Source organism: Erithacus rubecula, assembly GCF_903797595.1.
Source record: "Erithacus rubecula genome assembly, chromosome: 5".
Classification (NCBI taxonomy): domain Eukaryota; kingdom Metazoa; phylum Chordata; class Aves; order Passeriformes; family Muscicapidae; genus Erithacus; species Erithacus rubecula.
In genome coordinates this window covers 15593818-15616512 of record NC_136687.1, presented here as the reverse complement: position 1 = coordinate 15616512, position 22695 = coordinate 15593818, and the positions used below count along the sequence as shown (strand labels likewise).

The 22695-nt window shown below is 36.9% G+C and overlaps 1 protein-coding gene and 1 long non-coding RNA gene across 5 annotated transcripts in view; both read left to right on the top strand.

Moving 5' to 3' along the window:
- KCNIP4 (potassium voltage-gated channel interacting protein 4) overlaps positions 1–22695 on the top strand; it is a 385554-nt gene that overhangs the window by 46619 nt on the left and 316240 nt on the right. The gene's annotated exons all lie outside the window — the stretch shown is intronic.
- The window catches only part of LOC306802514, a 36324-nt gene continuing 27405 nt past the window's right edge, over positions 13777–22695 (top strand). Inside the window, exon 1 of the long non-coding RNA XR_013774388.1 lies at positions 13777–14278. This is a non-coding gene — a long non-coding RNA (uncharacterized lncRNA). The remainder of the gene's footprint in view (positions 14279–22695) is intronic.

Below are 22695 nucleotides of genomic sequence, written 5' to 3'. Positions count from 1 at the left end.
AATAGTCATTCTTATTTATTTCTTACAAGAAACACCCCATGAAGTCTTACGAGGCTTTTGATTCTTCTTGAAGTTCCAAAATTATTAGTTAGAGGCCACAGTTAACACAAAAAAATCTTGCAGCTTTACTCTGTACTTAAAAGGCTTTTAAAGGTTTCCAAATTTTAAAATAAGGTGGCTGAACTCTTGCAATAGCCACTATTTACAGTCTGGGGAGAATTCATTCATGCATCTTTAGAGCCCTTGAAACAGTTATTAGTGCTTATAAAAATAAGTATTATCCATAACTAAGTTTTTAATGATGCTTGATACAAAGATAGCAGGTTGCGAAGTGCAGATTCTGAAGTCAGTTCTTAGAGTGTATGTGCTTGTTATGTAAGGAGAATGATATTCCATGGAAATCAGATTTCCTTAGGGTTTGACATTCAAAGGGTAAAACATGCTCCACAATTAACCCCTGAGCAGGCTCTGAGAGATTTAAGTGTATCACTTCATGGAGTTTCTGCTTTGTGGTTCCCTGGATATATAAACATTACACAACAGGGTCTGTTTCTCCTTTTCTCTTGGAGATTTGTTTCCTTCGTGTCAGAATGGATTTTTAAGGTCTCCTGCAATTGCCACCTTTCTAATTCCAGCATTGCTGTTATCAGGAGAGACATGATGCTGGAAGAAGAACCCTTAACTCATGTCAGGTGTCTGCCTAGAACTCTGCATTTACAGAGCAGCACCTTCAACTCAGGAGCTTTTTTGCTCTCTATGCCTCTTTCTCTTCCCACTGACCAGTATTAGCATGAAGCAGTTTGCATAAGTGTCCTAAGAATGCACAGTTTTAAATGAGCTCTAATTAAGAGCTATGAACAGACACTTTTTATAAACCATTTAGTTTTTGATTAATCATCGCAAATGTGCATTTTCTTTTCATATAAAAAAGCATAAGGAACCATCAAGGTGGCTGGAACCTTTCCAGGAATGTTGCTCTGGATTCTACATAATGAGATTTAATTTTTTTTTTAAGATCATTAATCCTACTTACCAATGGTCAACTTACTGTTCAGTCAATTTAAACTATTAAAACACAATCCTCCCATCTTCTTCAGCTGGGCTGAAGAATGTAAGGAATGGCTGATTAACTGCTTTTTAATCAGCTAGTTATACCAGAAATATAATTTCCCTAATTCTTCTTGTCTCTCTGGAAAAATTGGAGTTACTGCTTCAATGTTATGCAGGTATTTGAAAACTATCCATTGCACTACAATATAGAAATTAGATTCCCTGAAGATGAAAGCAAGCTATGAAGTTCTAACCCATTCATTGGAAAATCTGATGTCTAATCTTGTTTCCCTGTATTTTCTTTCATTTTTACACAGTGGCCCGTTTAAAAAAAAAAAAAAAAAAAAAAAGTGTTGCTAATTTATTGATAATCTGTTACCTAAAAATCAATTCTAGCAATCTAGCAAGGTTTAGAAGAAAATAAATGGTAGAGGCTCACGCAAGGTTTAGAAGAAAATAAATGGTAGAGGCTCACTACTTTTGGAATCTTACATATATCCTGTAAGAAACCAGTATATAAACCAGTATATATTCCTATTAAGTCTCTGTACTCACAGTATCTTTGATTTTTACCACATCTGCCAACTGCTGACTTTTTATTTAAAAACGTTTTATCCATCCAAAACTAATAGGCCAAAGAAGCATATTAGATTAAATGGAAGGATTTTATATTCATGGCATACTTAGAAAATGGAATAAATCTTTAAATATCTTGCCACTTTCCATCTGGGCATTATTCCAGCAATTTAAATGACTAAATATTACTGGGAGTATTCCAGATTAAATGAGAGCTCTGAATGTCTTTTTATAAATGGTATGGCTCATAAAGAGCTGAATTTGTTGTGTTGGTTGGTGAGATCTGCATTTTGTTTACTGAATTTACTGAGTATTAGTGCAGTATAACACAACTGCATTTGCAAACATCTGTTCCTGGAAAAAAAATCCTGTGACTGGAAGGAGCATTTCTGTTGCAGATCAAGGTAGCTGACAGAAGCAGCTTCTTAAAAGTATGCAAACCCAGGGATTTTTGGTTTAGTTTTGTTTTGTTTTTGTCATGCTGAATCATTATAACTGGATAACTTTTCACAAAAGATCAAAATAAAAGAACGACCAGCATATCTCAGAAGTGAAAAGTTAAGGCAGAAGAAAGGAAGGAAAAACAGTAGGAAATGACAAAATTGCATGTTGCTTTATTTTCTCCTGCTATCCCTCCCTGCCTTTAATTTAAATTCTTGTTTCTATTGGAGTCTGCAGTGTGGTCTTGGTAGTTCTGGCACACAACAGTTCTGATAGGATAGATTTGCCCTTCTTTAAGTCCAAAAGGGGTAAGTGGGAGGATATGGGGCTTTTCATTGTTGCAATAACACTGTCCTGCTGGCACCTTCCTGCTCTTCCTCCCAGTAGCATTATCTTCTTGGCAAGGAGATGCACTCTCAGTTATTCCTTAACTTTCTCACTCATCCTCTCTTGTGCAAGAAACTAATGAAAGGTCAATAAGGAAGTGAAGTTTTTCATCAAGCAATCTAAATGTTTAGTGGGCTCAATGACAATATTAGTCATATGTGGCAACAGTGCAACTGAATTTTCCAGATCACTCCAGCCAAATGCCAGCAAGCCTATACTGTGTAGGAAAGCAGAAGGCATCCTTGGCTTCACATATGTCACAGAAAATGGTGCAGGAAATATTGAGCTACCTGTGTGCTTTTTGTACTGTTCTCTGCAACCCTTCATGTTTGAGGCTAGCCTGATATCTTTGTTATTCAGGATGGCAAAAAGAAAACTATAATAGAAGAAAAGGTTGAAAAAATTGATTGCTGGTAATAGTAAAAGTCCTTTTCTAAAACATCATTTAATTTGCCTTAACTTTGGTCTTGTGAGTGTAAAAGCAAGATACTTGAAAAGGTTTGGCTTATTCTCAGCAGTAGAGAAAACCTATTTCTGACAATAGGAGAGCTCAAGGTCTAAGACAATAGTAAAGTGAAGCTGTTTTCATCACCTCCTGCTGGCATAAGCATGTGCATAGTTCAAGTTGTCTTGAATGTAACAGCAAGGACTGCCAGTGAGAATACATAATAGTTAAACCTCTGTCAGCTCACATCACTAAGTTCATCTAAATATAATAAGCATCACTACACCTGTCTTTCTTGTTATACTTAATGTATATATATATATATATTTAGAGCCATAAAAATTCTGCAGCTTTTGACTATCAGTTGAGCTGTTTTAAATGTCTCTATGTTTATCTTTGCATGTTTGTGTTTATCTTTGCTGGTTGAGAGGTAAAATTTTTTAACTAAAGATCATTCAGTTGACATCAAATCTAGATAGAGTAGGGGAATCATCACAGTATGTCCCTAAAGTAACATAAAATCTGTTCTTGTGTTTGTGAATCTCAGTATTCTCTGCTGTGAGAAAACAGAAGTTACTTAATCTCCTTCTAGTTTTGAATTATATGGGGACATGGTAACCTACTGCAGCTGTTTGTCTCTCTCCTAACTGTTAGTTTGTCTGAAACCAAAACCCCTCTACTTTTAGTACAAAACCAGAGCAATTCCATAGTTGTTGAGAGAGCAATTTAGAAAATAGTGAACAAAATAGGATACAAAAAAGAATAGAGGTCCATATGGTTAATCTATGCTGGAGAACCAGATCTCTCACAGAGCCCCTGTGTCATAGAATTACAGAATATGCTGAGTTGGAAGGGACCCATCGAGATCATGGAGTCCAACTCCTGGCCCTGTGCAGGACACTCCAGGAATCACACAACAGTGTTGTTCAAACACTTGAACAGCACTGTCAGGCTTTGTGCTGTGACCCCGCCCTGAGGAGCCTGCTCCAGTGCCCAGACACCCTCTGGGTGAAGAACCTTTTCCTGATATCTAACCTAAACCTCCCCTGATGTGACATGAAAGGAGTCAGTTATGACAAATTTTGGGTATTGACACTGTGTTTCTTGTTTTCTGAGTGAATCATTGGGGTTTGACTTGCAGAATATTGAGCACTTGCACCATTACTAACTAGGCTTTGAACATATATGAAAGTCTGTGTATCAAGCATTGTGAAAATGAGCTTCCATGAGTTTCCTACCAAGTGCCCAAATTAGTCAGTGCCTTTGATCTTAATCTCGCTGTGCCTCTGTTCTGCATAGAGTAGGTGTAATAATAACCTCTCATCTCACAAGGATATTTTGAATATAAATGTAGTAGTGTTTGTGAAGCACTCAGGCACTGCAGTGATGAACATCAGAGAGAAGTCTGTTTTCAGTTCAGATTTTCAGTAGTGTTTGATAAGTAAGTGGTGGGGGCACAAAATGAGAAAAGTGTGAAGTTTTGACTTTGGTAAATAGCTAATACCCGTGGAATAAATTAGTTTATCAAAAGAAACTCCTGTTCAAACTAAAGCACATCATCATGTCATTAAAAGGTTGCACCACAATGCATATGTAGAAAGGGGATGAACTAAAGCTGTTAGGATTTATGATCATGGTACAGTTCTTTTGATGTACACTTCCTGTGTAATTAATATATATACCAGAATTTCTGCGTGGGAAGTATTCATAACATAAAACTCAGATCTTTGCTTGTAGTTCAGCTTAAAAGCAGGGGTAATGTGTTTGATCTAAGCATCAATCCTTATTACAAGGGCTGAGGGGTACAGAAGGATGTGCACCTTTCACTTAATTGTCTGATGCAAAATTTTGGGTTTCTGGCATGAATGAGAATCTTGCCATTAAATCTCATTGTAAAAAGATTTTCACTCGATTGCTTTATATAAATAACCCTATTCTGATACGATAAATCTTTATGTAGGAAAACAAAAATACCACCCAACTTTTATCTTTGTAAAATTGCCTTTATAATCAATATTGTATTTGTTTAAAAGGAAAATTTTGAGGAAAAAATATCTTTTTTATTTTATTCTGTGATTTTTGAATAATAAATAGTAACAAAACAGTATTTCATTTTTTGCTAGAAATTTTGAACATGGTGTCAGTACCCAGCTTACTTAATTTTTAACTTCATTTTAACTGTTTCTTTGCTTCATTTTATGTGCTTCAAACTATAAATTCTCCCACTCTGAAGAAAAGAACAGGAAGATTTAGAATTTTGATTGCCAAAATCAAATCACAGAAATGGGAAAAAAAGACCCAATATAAATTTATTTTTCTAATTCAGTTAAGCTACAATTGAATCTATATAAAAACTAATCAGTATACTATAATTGAAGAGATATTTTTGGACCAATGTACCAGCTGGTATCACAGATGGTACAGATGGCATAAAGCTCTTTAATGGGACAAAGATAATGTGTTGGCACAAAGAAAGTTGAGTATACGAGCATGTGATTTTTCTTTCTCATTATAAACTGTCTAAGCAGTGTAATTTTAATTGATACACAATTGATACATTTGTATTCCACAAATTGAGTAAATACAAAGATTAATACTTTGCAGTCAATGATATCAGTATAAGCTTAGGTAGCTCTGGAAAACCTTGTGTGCCATAGGAGACAGCAATTTATTAAATATGGTGGTTTGAAAGAAAGAATTGCAAAGCAAGTTTGATATTATTTAGATTACCTGCTGGGATTAATGGATAAATTTATGGAAATATCTGAATCCCTCATAAAGGTTCTATTCCATGAGCTTTCATATGGGTATAGACATGGCAAGAAGTATGATGGTAGTATTGGCAGTGAACAGTCTTGTCCTGTTGCTTGGCAGCACTGACAGAGCCTGGCTCCATCCTCTGACCCCTCCCTTCAGGCACTGGCAGACATTGATGAGCTCCCCTCGCTGCTGTCTCTTCTGGAGGCTGAACAGGCCCAGCTCCCTCAGCCTGTCCTCTCACAGAGATGCTCCAGCCCCTTCAGCCCCTCTGTCACCCTGCTCTGGCCCTGCTCCAGGAGCTCCATGTCTCTCTAGTGCTGAGGAGCCCAGAGCTGGACACAGCACTCCAGATGAGCTCCACAGGGCTGAGGAGAGGGGCAGGATCACCAGCCTTGGGCTGCTGGCAGTGCCCTCCCTGATGCACCCAGGGTACCACTGGCCCTCTTGGCCACTGCTGGATCAGGGCTTACAGCTCCTTCTCTGTGGAGCTGCTTTTCTGTGCTGGTGCCTGGTACAGGATCCTGCATTTGCTTTTTTTTGGATTTCAGATTGTTCTTTTCTGCCCAGGTCCTTCTGAAGAGCTGCACAGCACTCAGGGTGATCAGCCCAAAGCTTGTCCCAGCTTTGTGTCATCCATAAACTTGCTGAGGAGGCATCTGGACCTTCATCCAAGTCATTGATAAATAAGTTAAACAATACTGGGCCCAGTGTTGAACCCTGTGGGGCACCACTTGTGACAGGTCTCCAACAGACCCCATGCCACTGTTTGCAACTCTGGGATCTGCTGTTCAGACAGTTTTCAGTTCATCCCTCTGTCCACTCATCCAGTCCACAATTCCTGAGTTTATCTATGACAGTGTTGTGAGAGACAGTGTTGAAAGCCAGGCAAAAGTAGAGACAGACTACATTTGCTGCACTTTCACATCAGATCCTGGATCTGTGATTGAAACAAAGCTAACAAAACTATTTGGTTGGGATAACAAGTTGCTGCAGCAGTCCAGAAGAAAAATTGTGTAGTTTAAAGCCCCAAGGGAAAGCTTCTGAAGGAAAACAATGCCTCAGGACAGGGCAAAGTCTGCTGGGTTCCTGATTGATCAGGAGCTGCAGAATGGAGACATATCCAAAATATGGCCTTCTCACAAGTCCTCAAAGTTCTAACACAAAAAGGAGATTTTTCTTGCCTTCTTTCAGTATCAAAAAGTCCATTTATCCACTTTTGATCAGATCTTTGAGATGGTAGCTGTCTGATATCCCAGTCTTGTAATTTTTAAATAATAATAATATTGATCTTATGAAATATCTGAGAATGAATTATCATTAACTTCATGGATCTGTAGAGCTGGTATATTATATAAACGTTTTCAACTTGTATGAAACTCCTTCACAATTATGTGAGGCACTACAATTCAAGGAGAGGTTGATTCTCAGACAATTAAATTCTTGATTTCTAGGTCATTTTTTCATATAAATATGTGTCTAGCTTCTTCTCCACAGTGTCTACACTGACTTTTAAAAGTGTCCTATGGCTATACTTCCTCTGTCAGTTTGTGATTGCATTATATACAGCTTACTTTACACTAGAATTGGAGATTCTGAAGATTTGGGAACTACAGATAAAACTGATGCAAGGCTTTGTCCTCTGATCCACTGGTCCACACAATAGACTGTCATGCCTTTTCTGGAGGAGTCACCTTCTGCATGACATCTCAAACTTCTTGTTTACAGTAACCACTAGGATACCATAGCCCTGTTTCTAAGCACAAGGTATATATGGAATTTTTTCAGCAATCTTTAAGTTGGATCTTTCTTAACTCAAGCTGAACTAGAAGTAAAACTTACTGAATTTTAATGGAACAGGGACATACATCAGTGTGTTTCAGTTGCTCATAAAATAATTTGATGTTAACTATAGAATGTGGCATCTGTTGTCAGAGCAGAAGTCTGATTGTCAGCTGCCTTTTATTGCATTAGGCATTTGGAGAACTGTGCAGAAAATTATTTATTCTTTTTGCTTAATGTCAGTTATAGAAATATTCTTAACTTTCCTCAGAGAAGTGTAGGTATCTTTGTTCTTGCCTCTGCCTGCTGCACAACAGAGCTTGTGTTCTATTCTTTGTTTTTCTAATATTTCTATTTTTCTAATAAGATGCACTTCTGAAAACTGAATAAAAAATCGGCCAATTGAGAAATAACACTCAAACCCCTCTTTGTGCCAGAAAAAAATTACTTCACTAAGGAAAAGTCTGTGGGAAATGAATTTTCTGTGTTTAATAGGCACTGAATCTCTCAGCTTCTCTAAACACCTAGCAATGCTCTATGGGATCCTCAATGGGATACAAATTTCAAGTTTTACCAAGATTTTCAAGTTCCAGATAAAAAGTTTTGTTTACTTATTTTTCATTCATTTAGTAAATGCTGTCCTTTGTTAGGTTTTTTTCCCAAGTAAAAATTGATTATCAAAATACTGTATGAAATCATAATTTTGTTTATTTACAATTATTCCATAAAAAAAGCAGTCATTCCCAGAAGAAAAAAAAATGCTCACTTATATTGGTAAGATAATGAAATAGTTTCCCCAACTAATATTTTAGGGTCATTATAATGTACTATTTTATTAAATTAAATGTCAAAAGGATGTAATAAACAATTGTATTTGGATTAATTGCAGAAATTAAAAGTATCAGACCCATATGTTTTAGAAAAGTTCAATAGTTCCACTTATATTTTTTCTTGCCCTGTAATACAAATATTCTTTCAATTTTGCAGTAGCTTTGCTGTAATGACTTATTTAAAGTACTGTAGTGGGTTTAGAACTGCAAAATATATTGAAAAGGGACAATGAAAGTTTATGGAACTGTAATAAGCAAATTTTTTGTGTGTGTAAGTATAAGTTTTGATGTTTTTAAGATAAAATATTCACTGAATATATATGTTTTCCTGGGACATGCAAACTAATAACAATTTCTTCTTTCACGCAATCAGCTTAGGAGGGAAATGTAGGTCAAACCACAGAGGTGGATGCATAATTCTTAGTTAGTTATCTGCTTGATCATCATCATCCAGGCATGCCAGGAATCCAGCTCTCTTTGTGGACAATGATAAATTATGCAGAGCTATCATAGCTGAATTAACTCTGCAGTGGGAAATCATATGCAAATGCTCATGCAGGACCTTGGCTTGGCTAATTAGCCAGCTAAGCAACACTAACTATAGCAGGCATTATGCCATGTAAGCAGAGCTGCACTGCTCCTGAGACACAGCTACTGCTGTACACAATGCTATTTTTGGAAACTGTGAACTTCTCACCGCTTATTCAGAGTGAACTGCATGCATCTAGCTCCCCCCTGGAGTGCAGAGAAAGAGGACTGCTTCAAACAACAGGAAAACTTAAAAGACACAAATGGCAGTGAGTTTCTTTCACTTATGGGCTGGGTCTCCTGGAGGTGTGCACAGAGCCTCATCAGTGGCTGCTGAGATTGGCCTCGGTGGCAGATCTGCCCAGTGAGTGTGAGCAATCTCTTTTCCTTCCTGTCATCTCTAAAACTGGATATCTTGCTCCAAATTTGAAAAGAAAGCCACCACAACTGTCCGAGGAAATATCATTCTTTTAACATAAATGGTATTACTGAGACATTAGTAGCAGCTTTGCCGGTGCCTGTGAGCAGAGATCAAAAAATAGCCAGGTATTAGTTCTGGTGGTTGGGCCAAAACTACAGGAAAAGCATGGTGTGAGATTGGGAGAAATGCTTAATGCATTCCCAAGATGTTGCCAATGACCCAAACATCATACTGGAGGGAGGGGGTGCCATCCTGAGGGACCAGGACAGGCCTGAGAGATGGGCCCATGTAAATGTCCTGAAGTTCAACAAGGCCAAATGCAAGATGCCCAGAGGTAGTGGAGTCTCCTTCACTGGAGATATTGAAGAAGTGTCTGGATGAAATCCTGTGCCACGTGCCCTGGGATGGCCCTGCTTGAGCAGAGAGCTTGGGCCACATCACCCCCTGTGGTCCCTTCTGCCTTTCCAGTCTGACCTGTTCTGTGATTTTGTGATTATGCCCTGCACCTGGATCAGGGTAATCTGAAGCTAAAGATCAGGCTGCAAGGAGAATGGATGGAGAGCAGCCTTGAGGAGAGTACTTGGGAGCATTGGCTGACAAGAAACTCAACATGACCCAATAATGTTGCTCTCAGCCCAGCACATCCTGGCTGTGTCAAAAGCTGCATGGCCAGAGGGTCAAGGGAGGTCATTCTGCTGCTCTGCTTCCCTCTGATGAACCCTCACCTGGAGTGCTGCACCCAGCCCTGTGAGACCCCAACACAAAAAGACATGGACCTGTTGGAAGGAGTCCAGAGGAGAGCACAGAGATGATCACAGTGCTGTAGCAGCCCTGCTGTGAAGACAGGCAGTGAGAGCTGGGACCTGCAAGAAAGCTGGAGGAGACTTTACAGGGGCATGTGTTGATTGGACTAGAAAAATAGCTTTAAACACACTAGGTTTAAATGAGATAAAAGGATTTTTTTTGTTTTTTTTGTTTTTGTTTTTTTTTGGTTATGGGGGTGACAAAGCACTGGGTCAGATTGCCCAAAGAAGTCATGGAAGGCCCATCCCTGGAAGTGTTGTAGGCCAGGTTGGATGGGGCTCTGAGCACTCTGGGCTATGGATGGTAGAAGGGTTGGAACTAGAGACTTTTTAAGGTCCCTTCCAACCTAAAACATTCTATGATTTTTTTTTAATGTTTTGAACAGCTAGGAAAATTTATATTTGCTACAGAATACAAGTTAAAAAGGCAAGAGCTTCGAACAAAGTAACTGGGGTTTGTTTCTGTATAGTAAGAAAAATTAACTCATGTTGATATAGAGCCACAAAATCATCCTATTGAACTAAATAATAATTTTAAGTTGAAAAATATTCTGGATACATTTTTTCCCCCCAGCTGTGGGAGTCAGTTTCTCTAAGAAAGGAAAATATTCTTAGAAGCTGTTTTGAAGCAGTTGTAATGAGTAGGTGGTAGGAGTAACAAAACTACAGCTATTCAGGGTAGATCATACTTAGAAGAGATAATTAAAAATTCTTCTCCTTCATACTAAGGTCTATCATGATGTTAATGCCTCCCTTAATGAATTAGATTCACACTGTTTTTTCCATACCTTTTTTTTACCGAGTTGAAGTTAATTTATCATCTTCAGAAATGCCCTGGCACATTTTTCATCTGGTCAGTGAATTTGGAAATAAATTAATGGATGCAAATTATGATTAATAACTTATTTACCCTGCATTTCATTTTAAAGCAGCACCCCACAGAGCACACATTCAAAATGCCATGAAATCAGCAAGTAGTAGTATACAAATATATGCAGAATGTAATTCACTTGGGAAAAACTTATTCTGCAAACTAAAATTGCAATGAAAAATACTCAGATAGGGCCTTTTGGACTAAAACATCTCTCATGTTTTGGCAGAAGGTCCCACCATCTCAAAGGCTCTCTGTGTTCCTTGATTGAAGCTCTGTGCCTTTAGTGATGTCAGTAAGTGATGTCCTCTGTGTCTCCAGTGTCACCATCTCCCACAGAAAATGATCTGCTTATCTCTCACCAACAGCTCTAAGATGATAAATTTGGTTTTTATGGAAATCTTGCACATGACAGATCTGAACAAGGAAAGAGTGGTTTCTTGTTTGGAAAAGGAGTCTTCAACTCTGAAAATGCAGTAAGAATTGTCCCTTCCAAAATATTCCCCTTCAGGAATATCAGCTTTTTGAAGCTGAGTAATTTTGCATTTCTTGGATGAAGAATGAGCAGACAGATGTTTAGGAGATGCTCTTGTTTCAGCATTCTTTCATTTTGGTAATAAGTTCCACCTTGCCTTGTTCATGAAATGATTAATTTAAGAATCCATCAGGCATCCTATCAGATTGTGTTTTTCAGAGCACTTGATGGACTAATATAAACTTATAAACTTATATGAAGTTATTAGATTCTTTATAATTTATATCCTGTATATATTGGCATCATATTATTAAGAATCTTCTGCTATCTGTTTCTGGAAAGTACAAAGACAAAGCAGGCCTGGTTAATGAATGAAAATGCCTGCTGTATTGTCTTTTTTATTTGACGCTTCCTTAAGACTTCAATAGATTTGATTTGACTTATTTAGCACCTGAAATTCAAGGTTAATATTAAAATAATCTAATATATATTTTACTTCATACCTTCGGCTTTTTGCATCCATTACTGTAGAAAAATGACCAAAGAAAAATGTGTATTGGAGAATTTTTCTACTTTAGAACTGAAATTATGTAATATCTGTAATAATGCTATCTTTAGGTTGATACAAAGGGAGAGGTCAAGCAATGTTCAAAGGCTTATTATTCTTTTTTTTTTTATCAACAATAGATACCAAACATTCTGTTCCTCAGAATCAAAAGCTTTATTTTAATTCCTTTTATCTAGCTGGAGAAAGGTTAAAGGGAAAGATTAAGGCATTAAGATTTGTAAGAATTATGAGATTCTCCAAAGCATTTTCAAAGAAGCTTTATTTTTGGCTCAGCTGCATGGTAACACAACCCAACTTTTGTTCTGCTTTCAACTGAGCTATTTATACTTTGGAATTCACTGTGGACATTGCCTGAGGTTGTTATTATTTTCCCTCATAGGTTTGTTTGTTTGCTGGTGGGTTGGTTTTTTTGTTGTTTTGGTTTTTATTTATTTTTATTTTTAAATGACATTTGAGAATATTATTCAAACATTTATTTTGTGGTTGGGATGCTTTAAATGCCCTTTTCACTTTCTCATTTACACTAAATGACAGCACTGTGAGTTCAATTCAGTGGAAGAAAATCTGTATCATACAAACCCAGAAAAGGAGGTGATATTTCTTACAGCCTGAAGGAATGAGATTTGGCCCCCATTTCTTTTTCAAAATGAAGTATGAAGCATGGCAGGTGGCACCAAAGGCAATACCAGCATAAAATTCATCCCTGGAAAAGAATCCTGTAGAAGTGCAGCATAAACATGTCTGGTGAAAATGGTTAGCTATGTGGAAAGCTTACCATGGAATCTGAGCAGTGCTTCTAAAACTAAGGATTACTAAGAGACGCTAGAAACTTGACTTCTCATTTCTTTACAGAGTTTAACTTTGCTACCATTGTTAACTGCAGTGAATTTTAGATCAGCACAAGGCCGAGATGAAAATCTGTGAATAGAAAGGAAATATATCAAGCACAAAACCAGAAAAAAAACAGATTTTAATTTGTGCTTTTTTTTTTTTTTTTTTTTTTTAAATAATACAAGACTGAATTGTAGGTTGAATTTTGTCATAGTATTTTGGTTTCTTTTTATATAAGCCATAACTGATCTGTGGAATTCCTTGTTGCAGGACAGAACTGGGGCCATGGTCTCAGTCTTCTGCTAGCTTAAACCATTTTTGAGTCCAAGTGAAAATCTGAGAGGCCTTACATGTTGTGGCACACCATTACTGTACAATTCATGCCCTGCATCATGGAAGAGGCATCTCTTGAACCATGGGGCAAGGAGGAACATCAGGACAGTGTTAAGAACTGGCAGATTTTTTTATAGGTTACTTGAGGAAGAGCAGGTTTTTAGGAGATAAAGTTATTTAATTAAGGATTTGGGTTTACTTTCTTTATAAGGATTTGGGTTTACTTTCTTTATTTTCCTGAGTTTATCATTCTCTGACGTGCTCTTTAATGACAGTCTGATGCAGATTTGGGAACAGCATGGGATCTCTCAGTCTAGTGAGAAAGCCAATCTCTTTTGGGAAATGATCCATGTATTTTACTGCTTTGTAACTCTGATTTCCTATTGATTTTTTGTGTTGGGTTTCTTGTGGTTTAAGTAGAAGTTTCTCAGCCTTAGTTTGAAACCTATTTAAACCATGCTGTTAACTAATGTACTTGCTATATCCTTCGTCCCCATTTTCCTGACATAAATTATCCTTAGTTCATTCCAAACTGTTTATTTGCACTGAGCTATAAACTACAGGGCAGCAACTGGGTGTGAGTTAAACAGCTTTTCTAGAAAACACAGTATGTGAACAAATAACTTGCACACAGGCATGCCATCCCCATCCAAAACCAGCAAGCAGTGTTTTCCAGCTGCAGCCAAGGCAGCAGGGCTCGGCTGTGCCTGGTGGACAAGCCTTTCCAAAGAAGGGATTTCATCTTGAACTTTGCTTTACTGCTTGTGGATAGTGCAACTTGTGATGAGGTTTTGTGGCTGAGAGAACCTGGGGGAAAGTTATGACTGGAACATTCTGAGAAAAATGCAGTGGCATGGGTATTATCTAAAAGCAATCTATTTCAACTGCCCCAGGAATCCAGATGAGAGTTTGAGGCAAATAAAAAGCGGCAGCCTCACCTTTGAGGGCCTTAATAGACTTGGGGAAGCAGCTTTACAAGTAGTGCTGAGGAAAAAGGATTTAAAGATAGAACTGCCACAATTTTTTTAGAAGTATCTGCTACAAAAAGACTGTAGAGCAGACAAGAGCTGTGTGACTCAGCCAGAAAAAAGGTGAAAGGCTGTTTTGAGTGAATGATCTGAGTTTTCTTGAAGGCATCTGTGTTTTAATGGATAAGAACAGAGTGAAAGGACTGAAGCAGGTAAGTCTTTGCTACAGCAATTTAGGAAGTTAAAAGGATTAAGTGTTCAATTTTTTAGTACACAGAGAGGACCTTTGAATTTTATAGGAGATGATGCTGTCCGGTTGCAGTTTACACTGATTTTAGCAGAGTGGAAGCTGATCTGTGACAAGCTATCACCACCTAGTGGCAGTAGGGAAATGGTGACAGCAACCGTGGAAATTCAAGTATTTTTATTAGCTGTTGTGTTTTCATTAGTGTTGTGGAATATGCAGAAGCAACTGATGAACTTTGATAGAAAACAAATTAATAAACAGGGCAGTAGTCCCATACCAGCCTAATCTTTTATGGCTCCTCCTTCTGTATTGTATGATATCTTGTTAAAGCATAATTAGTTAATAATTTCTCTCTTAAAAATATTGCTTGTAGATGCAATTAGCTAGTGCATCACTTTATTATTCTTGCCTTCTTTTCAATTGATTGTTTATGTTTAAAGGAAGATGAGGTTTATTTTATACGGGATGAAAAGGGTTGTTTGTTTTTTGGTTTTTTTTATGCAGCTAACTACATTTTATACCTACTCTGCACTGAATTGTTATATATATTTTGTTTGATGTATATTCATTTGATACATTGCTTAAAAACACTTTCACTTTTTAGTAAAAATCACTTTCATTAGTAACTTATCACAGTCCAGAAGTGTCCTTGAGCATTGTCTTAGTGAACTGGTCACACTAAAAGTGTAGCAGTGACTGACAGCTTTCCCATGTGTGTATCCACCCTGATTGTGTTCACTGTTCCCTGTGTGCACAGATTCTTTTTGGAAGGGCTTCTACTTCTTTATAGTGCCTGTCAAAACTTGAACATTTTGCTTTCCCTTTTGGTACATTTCTGAAAATGAGGTATTGTTTCCTTTAGCATCTTAAGTACTGGAATGCCTGCTGTGAACCAGAAAGAAATGTGATCTCTGACCTCTTTTTAAAAGTTCTTTGAGAGAGATAGAAATACTGGTGAAATTCATTAGTTCCTTTAAATTTACTTAAATTTTTAGAACATAACTGATTTACAAAAATTCATATCTGTTGTTTTTATTTCAATTTTATTTCTAGATTTGTAATGTAAAACCGTATATTGTTATGGAAATATACAGATATATTACACAGATATGAAATTGCTTAATAAAAAAGTGAAAAAGGAGAGATTATTGTCCAAGTGCACTGACTGACCCCACAAACATTATGTGCTGTACCTCAGATTAAATGGCAACTTTGTTTCTTGAAGTGAAAGTTATCATCGTTTTTTGATAAATGTGAACAAAAAATTATATTGCACTCAGAAGTTGTATTTTTTTTACTAGAAATTGTTCTGTGTGTCAAAAAGATGTTTAACTGTGTTATTAGACTGAGTACTTTTTGAGAGGCGTTTCCTCAGCTAACTTTCCTCTTCTGACCCTTTGCTCTGAATTTTAGACTTATCAACTCTGTGAATAAACCTGGGGCTGCTTGGTTGGACACTTCTTAGGGCTTTCAATGTAATCCACCTGAGATTCCTTTTCTAAACAAAAGTCTTTATATTCTTTTACATACATACAAAAGTCTTTGAATTCCTTCGACAAAGAATTGAAATTTTTTTTTTTACTTTAAAATTGCCAGTATTCTCTAGGTGATGATTCCATCAAACCTAGTAGTGTTTTGGAAAAGTAGGAAAAGAGGATAAGATTGAATCTGTGTACTATGTCTGAATTTATTTCTTCTGAATATCTAATGAAAATTTTCAGTTCAAATCCAGTTGCATGTTGCTAGTTTAGACTGGTATAATAGTAATGGTAATTTATCTCTGCCCACCACACTTTTTCTAGTACTGGTTGCAAATATGAAGTGATTGTAATGTCTTTAAATTATAAATTTTTCTTTAATGTCTTAGTATATTGAATGAATTAGGATACCCTCCAGCTTTTGAGAGTTTTATCTGGTGTCATGCTGCAAAGTAGGAATTTGAAGATGTAGCAAAATGTGTTTTGGCACGTTTCTGAGCACATGGGTTTGTGTCTCACTATAAGAGGTGCTTCTCATGCTACCAGTTACAACCCAGTGTATTTCCTCTGTAGGGAAATGGGCTGGTGTGCTGATAGACAGTCAGCAGGGAGCAGAGGAAGACAAGACATGTATGTGCCTGCTGGAGACACCAGTGGTGGCTTGACATCGTACTGAAGGCAGGAAGACGCAGTTAATTTTTTTTTAATTTTTATTTTTTAATTTTTTTTTAATTTCAAGAAGTGTTTTGACTATCATTTGGATCCAGGTATCAATAATATCATAACATAATATCATAAACAATATCATTACAGTTTGGACCTCTTGATATTATAGGGTAGCCTTACTCCTAGTTTTCTTCCCTCAGCATCAGGGATTTTCATCAGGAACTGCACTGATAGGACAAGAAGTAATGGATGCAAGCTGAAAGAGTGGAACTTTAGTTCTAGTATGCAGATTCTTTACTGTGATAGTGGTGAGGCACTGGAACAGGTTGCCCAGAGAAGCTGTGGATGCCCCATCCCTGGAAGTGTTCAAGGCCAGGTTGGTTGGGGCCCCAGGTAACCTGGTCTAGTGAAAGGTGTTCTTACCCATGGCACAGGAGCTGGAACTAGGTGATTTTTAATGTCCCTTCCAGCCCAAACCACTCTGTGATTTTATGAACATTATCACACACTGATTACACATTTGAATTCTTTTGTTCTCCTTTGATCAACCTAAATGGACCCTTTTTTTTTCTGTGCTGCTTTAACCAAAATAATAGAAATATAACTATCAGCAGTGTGCCACCATGTTTGCCACAACTTTATAATCTCCTGAGCTCTTTCTTCTGCTCTGTGATGTCTCTCAAGTCCCTGTTGCACCCTTGTAAATCTGCCTCAGTACTTCCAACAGAACCAGATGGGGCAGCTTTATTGGTATCTCCTGTGTTCAGTCTGCCTGATGGCACTGACGACAGTGAAAGGTAAGTGAATAAATTGTAGAAGGATCTCTGTAGTATAAGAGCTTCTCTCCATCACACTGAAATGAATTAATTTGTTCTTTGACAAGCTGTAAGAATGACCACATATGATGATTACTAATACTAATAATACTAATAATCACTAATACTAATATAATTATTAATTATTAATACTAATTATAAATTGTATTGGAGTACCCCAAGTTCTTTGTCAAAGTTGGAACTCATGAGTAAACAGGGAAGAGTCAGGGAGGTCTTACTCCTGAATGTTATGGATCCTAAGAGGGACAAAGCTATTTCTATTGGACTGCAAGTATTCAGTGAAAGTCTATAGGTTCAAGGATAAGAGTTAATGACTAAAACAGCATGCCATGACTGAACTTCTAATTCTCAGAAATATTTTATTAATTAATGGCTTTGCTTACAGGAACATAGTTTCTCAGAACAAGTGATCAAGTAAATAAATGTTCTTTGTTCTGGAAACAGAGCACAAATTTAAGCCAGCATGCAATGAAAGAAAGCCCTTTAGGTGGCACCTCTTAGCAAACTCTCCTATTGAAGTTGCTATAATGCCATCTGATGTCTTGAGTGAAAATGTGTCTGTAAGGATAATTGTCTGGTCTACTGCTTTCACTTTTTGATCCTGTTAGTTTCAAAGCAAATGTTGGCTGTGTAATCTGTCTGCCCGAAGTGTGATAGGTGAGATCCAAGCTGCAGAAATCCTCCAATAAATCTAACTTTTGCCTAGAAAGCGCCATGTTCACTACAATACTTCTAATTTCTGTTGCTTCTGAGCTGTTATGATGGAAAGAAAAACCCAGTCTGTTCATTTTTATTTCCTAAAGAGTGATGCATTTTTTTAAACTGAATTGAAATTGTGAAGGCAAAGCAATTTAAACCTTTTTAATTGCTTGTTTTTAGTAGCTTTTTATAGCAAGCAAGACTTTCCACCTAACTGGAAGAACAGGGTTTGCTGGTGTTGAGGTGTTTTGTGTCCTTATGTTATCTGTTGAGCCCAAATATGGTCTTATTTTTGTCCAGACAATGCCTTAATATTGAAAAATTCTTGGCATCTTGACACCATGATCAATGAGAAAATCATTCCTGCATTTTTATTTTAAGTTATTACCGATTCCCCTTCTCCATCTATTTTCAGCTTGGGACACAGTTTTCTGAGGCTGTCAGGGTTTGAAGTGTGATCCTCGTGTGACTGGTAGAAGGGTAGAATATCCCCTGAAGAGGATAAGCAATAAGAGTGAGGAAGAAGCCTTTTCAGAGTCCTTCAGGATAAAGAAAGCAAGTGGCATTCTACCAAGGCCTAAAAGTTCTGAATTGATGACCATGAACAAGTCTTATCTTGGTGCTTTTGATGCTTTTGGTACTCTGGAGTTCTATTTCCAGTACTCTCTAAGGAGCTAATTATTTTAATACATATCTGTTAGGTCTCATTTTTTCCTGAAAAGAAAGTTGAGACTTCTTACAGTTTAGACATGGCTTTCACTGGAGAGATTGTTGGGTTGTCTTGAGCCAGTGAATGTTTGGGGTGACTCTTCTATTTGCAGGACCAGCTGTTGTTGGGAAAAGGTCTGAACCAGGAATATACATGGTCATCCCTTTTTAGGCTCTGTTGATTAAACTCAGTCTGGATCTGGGATACATAACTGATCATTTGAACACTTGGGATTTAACAGCATGTGCCTTTAAAGGGCATATGACAGATATATAACATGGATATATACACAGGTATATAATACTACATAGATATATACATAGATATATAACTGACATGTATTTAAACCCACAAAAACTCTGCTAAACATGACCTGTGGTAGTCTGCAGAAACACACTATGTTTACATGTGTGAAGAAGTATTGAATAATTTGCATTGATTTAAAGCCTACACTTCATTTTCTGATAAGGAAAATAAGGTTCTGGCAATGTGTGATGATAACTTTATATTAACCTTCCAGCCTAGGTGAGTAGTTTTAGAAAACAAGAAGTTGAAAATCAAAATCTTTATTCAGTGCACGGATTTATCTTATTAAGATAATTATAACTTAATTTATGAAGATATCTTTTAATACTAACTTCTAAGAAGTAATGATGGATTGCATGAGATTTCTAGCCCCTTGAGCTCCAAATCACACTTATTTTTAGTTGGATTTTTTTTTCTCCAATAAAGTTGGCTTCAGTATTTGATATGAAATTTATTTTTCCTTTTTTTCCTGTACTTTTTTGATTTTTTTCCCCCTAAGCTTTCAGGTGTTCTTTTTATTGCTAGCCTCTTGAAATTCAGCAGCATGAAGAACTGCTTAGAATCACATACAGGTTTTTATATAGAGTTTTATTATTTTCATGATATTTTCCATTGCCTTGCTGGAGTAGCCAGATATTAACCAAATAAACCTTCTTTTTGCTAAAATCCGTGTACACTAGACTATGCACAGCAGCAGATATTTTTGAATAATAGCTTCAAGAACAGAGATTATATGCCTCATCAGCTGCTTGGCTTTAAGTTGTATTTATTAAATGGTTGTGGGATGGCTTGACAGATAACTGCTACTCTGTTTTGTGAGTTTTTATGGTTTTGCTTGATTCTCTGCTGCAAAGCTGCAACTGCTGACAATATTCAGTGGTACCCTTTGTTGTTTTCCTCCCATTCCAGAAAAAAAGCCTCACTGTAGTACCTTTTAAGACACTAAAAATCAGTTGTTAGGCATAGAGCTGTTTTTATGGTACAGCACAATCCAAACAGCAAGTGACAGCTTCCAAGGAGGCATCCAAATACCAACCTAGTATCGTGTTCTCCTGTGAGTACCTGGTGTTGGTGGTGGTGTGTGTTTGTTGAAGCAGCCATAATTTTTCCAGAATGGAGAAACCCATTCTTTGGAAATGAGGTGGGAAAAATATCCATCTGCATATTTTTTTTTACAATTTTCTCAAGTGTGTACTCCAGAGGGGTTCAGACTCAGACCTCTTTCTTACATACATCCACTGACTAGAGATTTAGCACATGCAGAAAGTGTCCTACTGTTAGTGTATTGCCTGTACACTTTAATAAAAGAGTTCTGTAGCCTTGATTTCTGCATTCAATCCAAAAAGCCTTGGAGGAAGAGTACAGCCCATCTCAACTGAAGTACTATCCTTTCCCCCCTCCTCAAATCATCCTGAAGTTTGCTGTTCTCCCAAGTGTGTCCTTCTTCAGAATCACATTCACAGGCACCAGGAAGTTCCCAAAACTTTCTCCTCTTTATCTTTGGCTCCCCTCGTACCATGGTGACAGACCTTGAGGCATTCCCTTCCTGCAAAGCTGGCTTCTTTTCCTTCATCTGGGGAGAATTCTGAAAGCTGCATGTATGGTACATTGACAGGTCTGATTTGTGAGTTGGGTGGCTGAGATTAGGTGGAATAGAGAACAGTAGGTATGTGGCAGTAGTCCCAGGCAATCACAGCTCCTGTCTTTTGTACTTGTTCAACCCATGAGAGCTGTAACATTAAGACCCAACCCCTTCAATCTCTGTATCATTACTTTTCATTTTGCTTTAAAGGGATTTTGAGCATTAATATGTCCTGTGAGCCTTTGCAGACTGAGGTTTTGCCTATTGCTACGTTTTTATTCCAGAAGAGTCATAATTTGCTATGGAACTGTTACTTTGGGAGGCTTTTTAAAATGATGTACTCATATAGTCAAGAGTCTGAGTAATGACACCTCTGCAGATATAATGATTTGGGTAATCTCCTTAATATGCATGATGGGCTTCTTCAGGAGGAATCAAAAGTCAGATAGGAATAGTTTCAAAGGAGTCATTAATGCCTTAATGTGTTAATGCTCTATGCATAATGGTATTTCTCCCTAGTCACTGACAGGCATCATAATGGTCTTACTACAGAAAAATGGATGTAGCTCCTCTGTCATTTTATCCCAAAGTCATAGCTCTTCCTCATGTAAAAGTGCACAGTAAGATGAAGAAATTGTGTGAAAACTGAGGTTGTAGGTAAGGTATAAAAAATGCACAGGAGTTTCATAAGTGTGTTGGAGCAAAACAAAAGCTTTCAAAAGACTACAGCCTAATATTAACTAAAATCTGGAAAAGTTGTGGAATTGAGCTACATTAATTTTATTCTTATTTTTATTGTAGATTTGTAACATGGCAGTGCACACAAATAAAAGCAGGGTAGTTTTTTTACCTTATTATCTGAGAAAAAAGGGGAAGCAACATTGAATAGGGAACATTGAATTGGTTGTATCAAACTTCTTATCTTGCATTTAAAACATCAAAATATATAAAATACTAAAAATGTAGGGTGTGTTTAAAATATATAAAATACTAAAAATGTAAGGTGTGTTTAATCAGTATTTCTAAAGAAAGCACCAGCAGATTTCTCTTATTGTACATGAGATACCAGAGATCATTATACTGGAGACCAATACTCTATCCACTCTGATCTCTCTTATACTCAGCCCCAGTCTAATACTATGAAAAGTGGAATAATTTGAATGAGAGAGAATTGATGACTCCCCAAAACAGCCTGGTAATTTTATGTCTAGAGATTTTCCTTGTGTGGAATGAAATTAGTGTCCAAAGGAGGCAGAGAAGTGATGCCTTAAGTCTACCTCCCATTAGGCATTGGTGTGCTTGCCTCTTGCAAAACAGCTCCTTCATGTTTCTACAGAATTTTAATTTTTCCAAAGCCAGCCTCTATAAAAAGAAAAATAACTTTGTAAAATGAATAGCAGCAAATTGATGGAGTCAATGAAGTCTCTGAACTTGCCAAACTGCAATGTAGTGATGTTGCCAGGCTGCTCAGTATGGTGCATAACTTCTTGCTTAAACTGACCCCAGTGCCAAAGCTACGAGAAAGTAAAAATAGTCTTTAAAAACATTTCAGAAATTGCAGACTAATAATTCTGATCTGTAGAACAAAAATGGGGAAGTGATTGGAGAAATAAAATAATATTGCAAAAGGAAAGAATAAATGTAACTTTTGTAGAAAGAAATTGCACCCTAGGGCATTAATTAGGGTAGAATTTAGGGTAGGTTTTCAGGTAAGCTTCCTAGAATTGATGGAAGTACAATAAGCACTTGAAGAGATTTTAGATAAATCTTCTCACTAAATATTTTAAATTGGTTAACAGGAAAGGTGCACTTCTAGAGTGGCAAGAGACTAAATAAAATAAAAAAGGGACAAGAATTGATAGGAAGAGATGGGAAGAGATTTTTTTCACATTAATAAATTAGGTGGGAGAAAATTTTAATGCTAAAATAGCAATTTTGTAGAAGTTCCCCAAGTTAATCACCATATTTAAATCTAAAACTCAGTGTACATACTAGCAGAAGATTAAAAGTCTTAATAATTAGAAAGTTTAAAAAAATTACTATTAATAAATGTAAATTATGCAAATGAGTAATGTATGTATTCAGAATTAGACCCTCTTAGTCCTG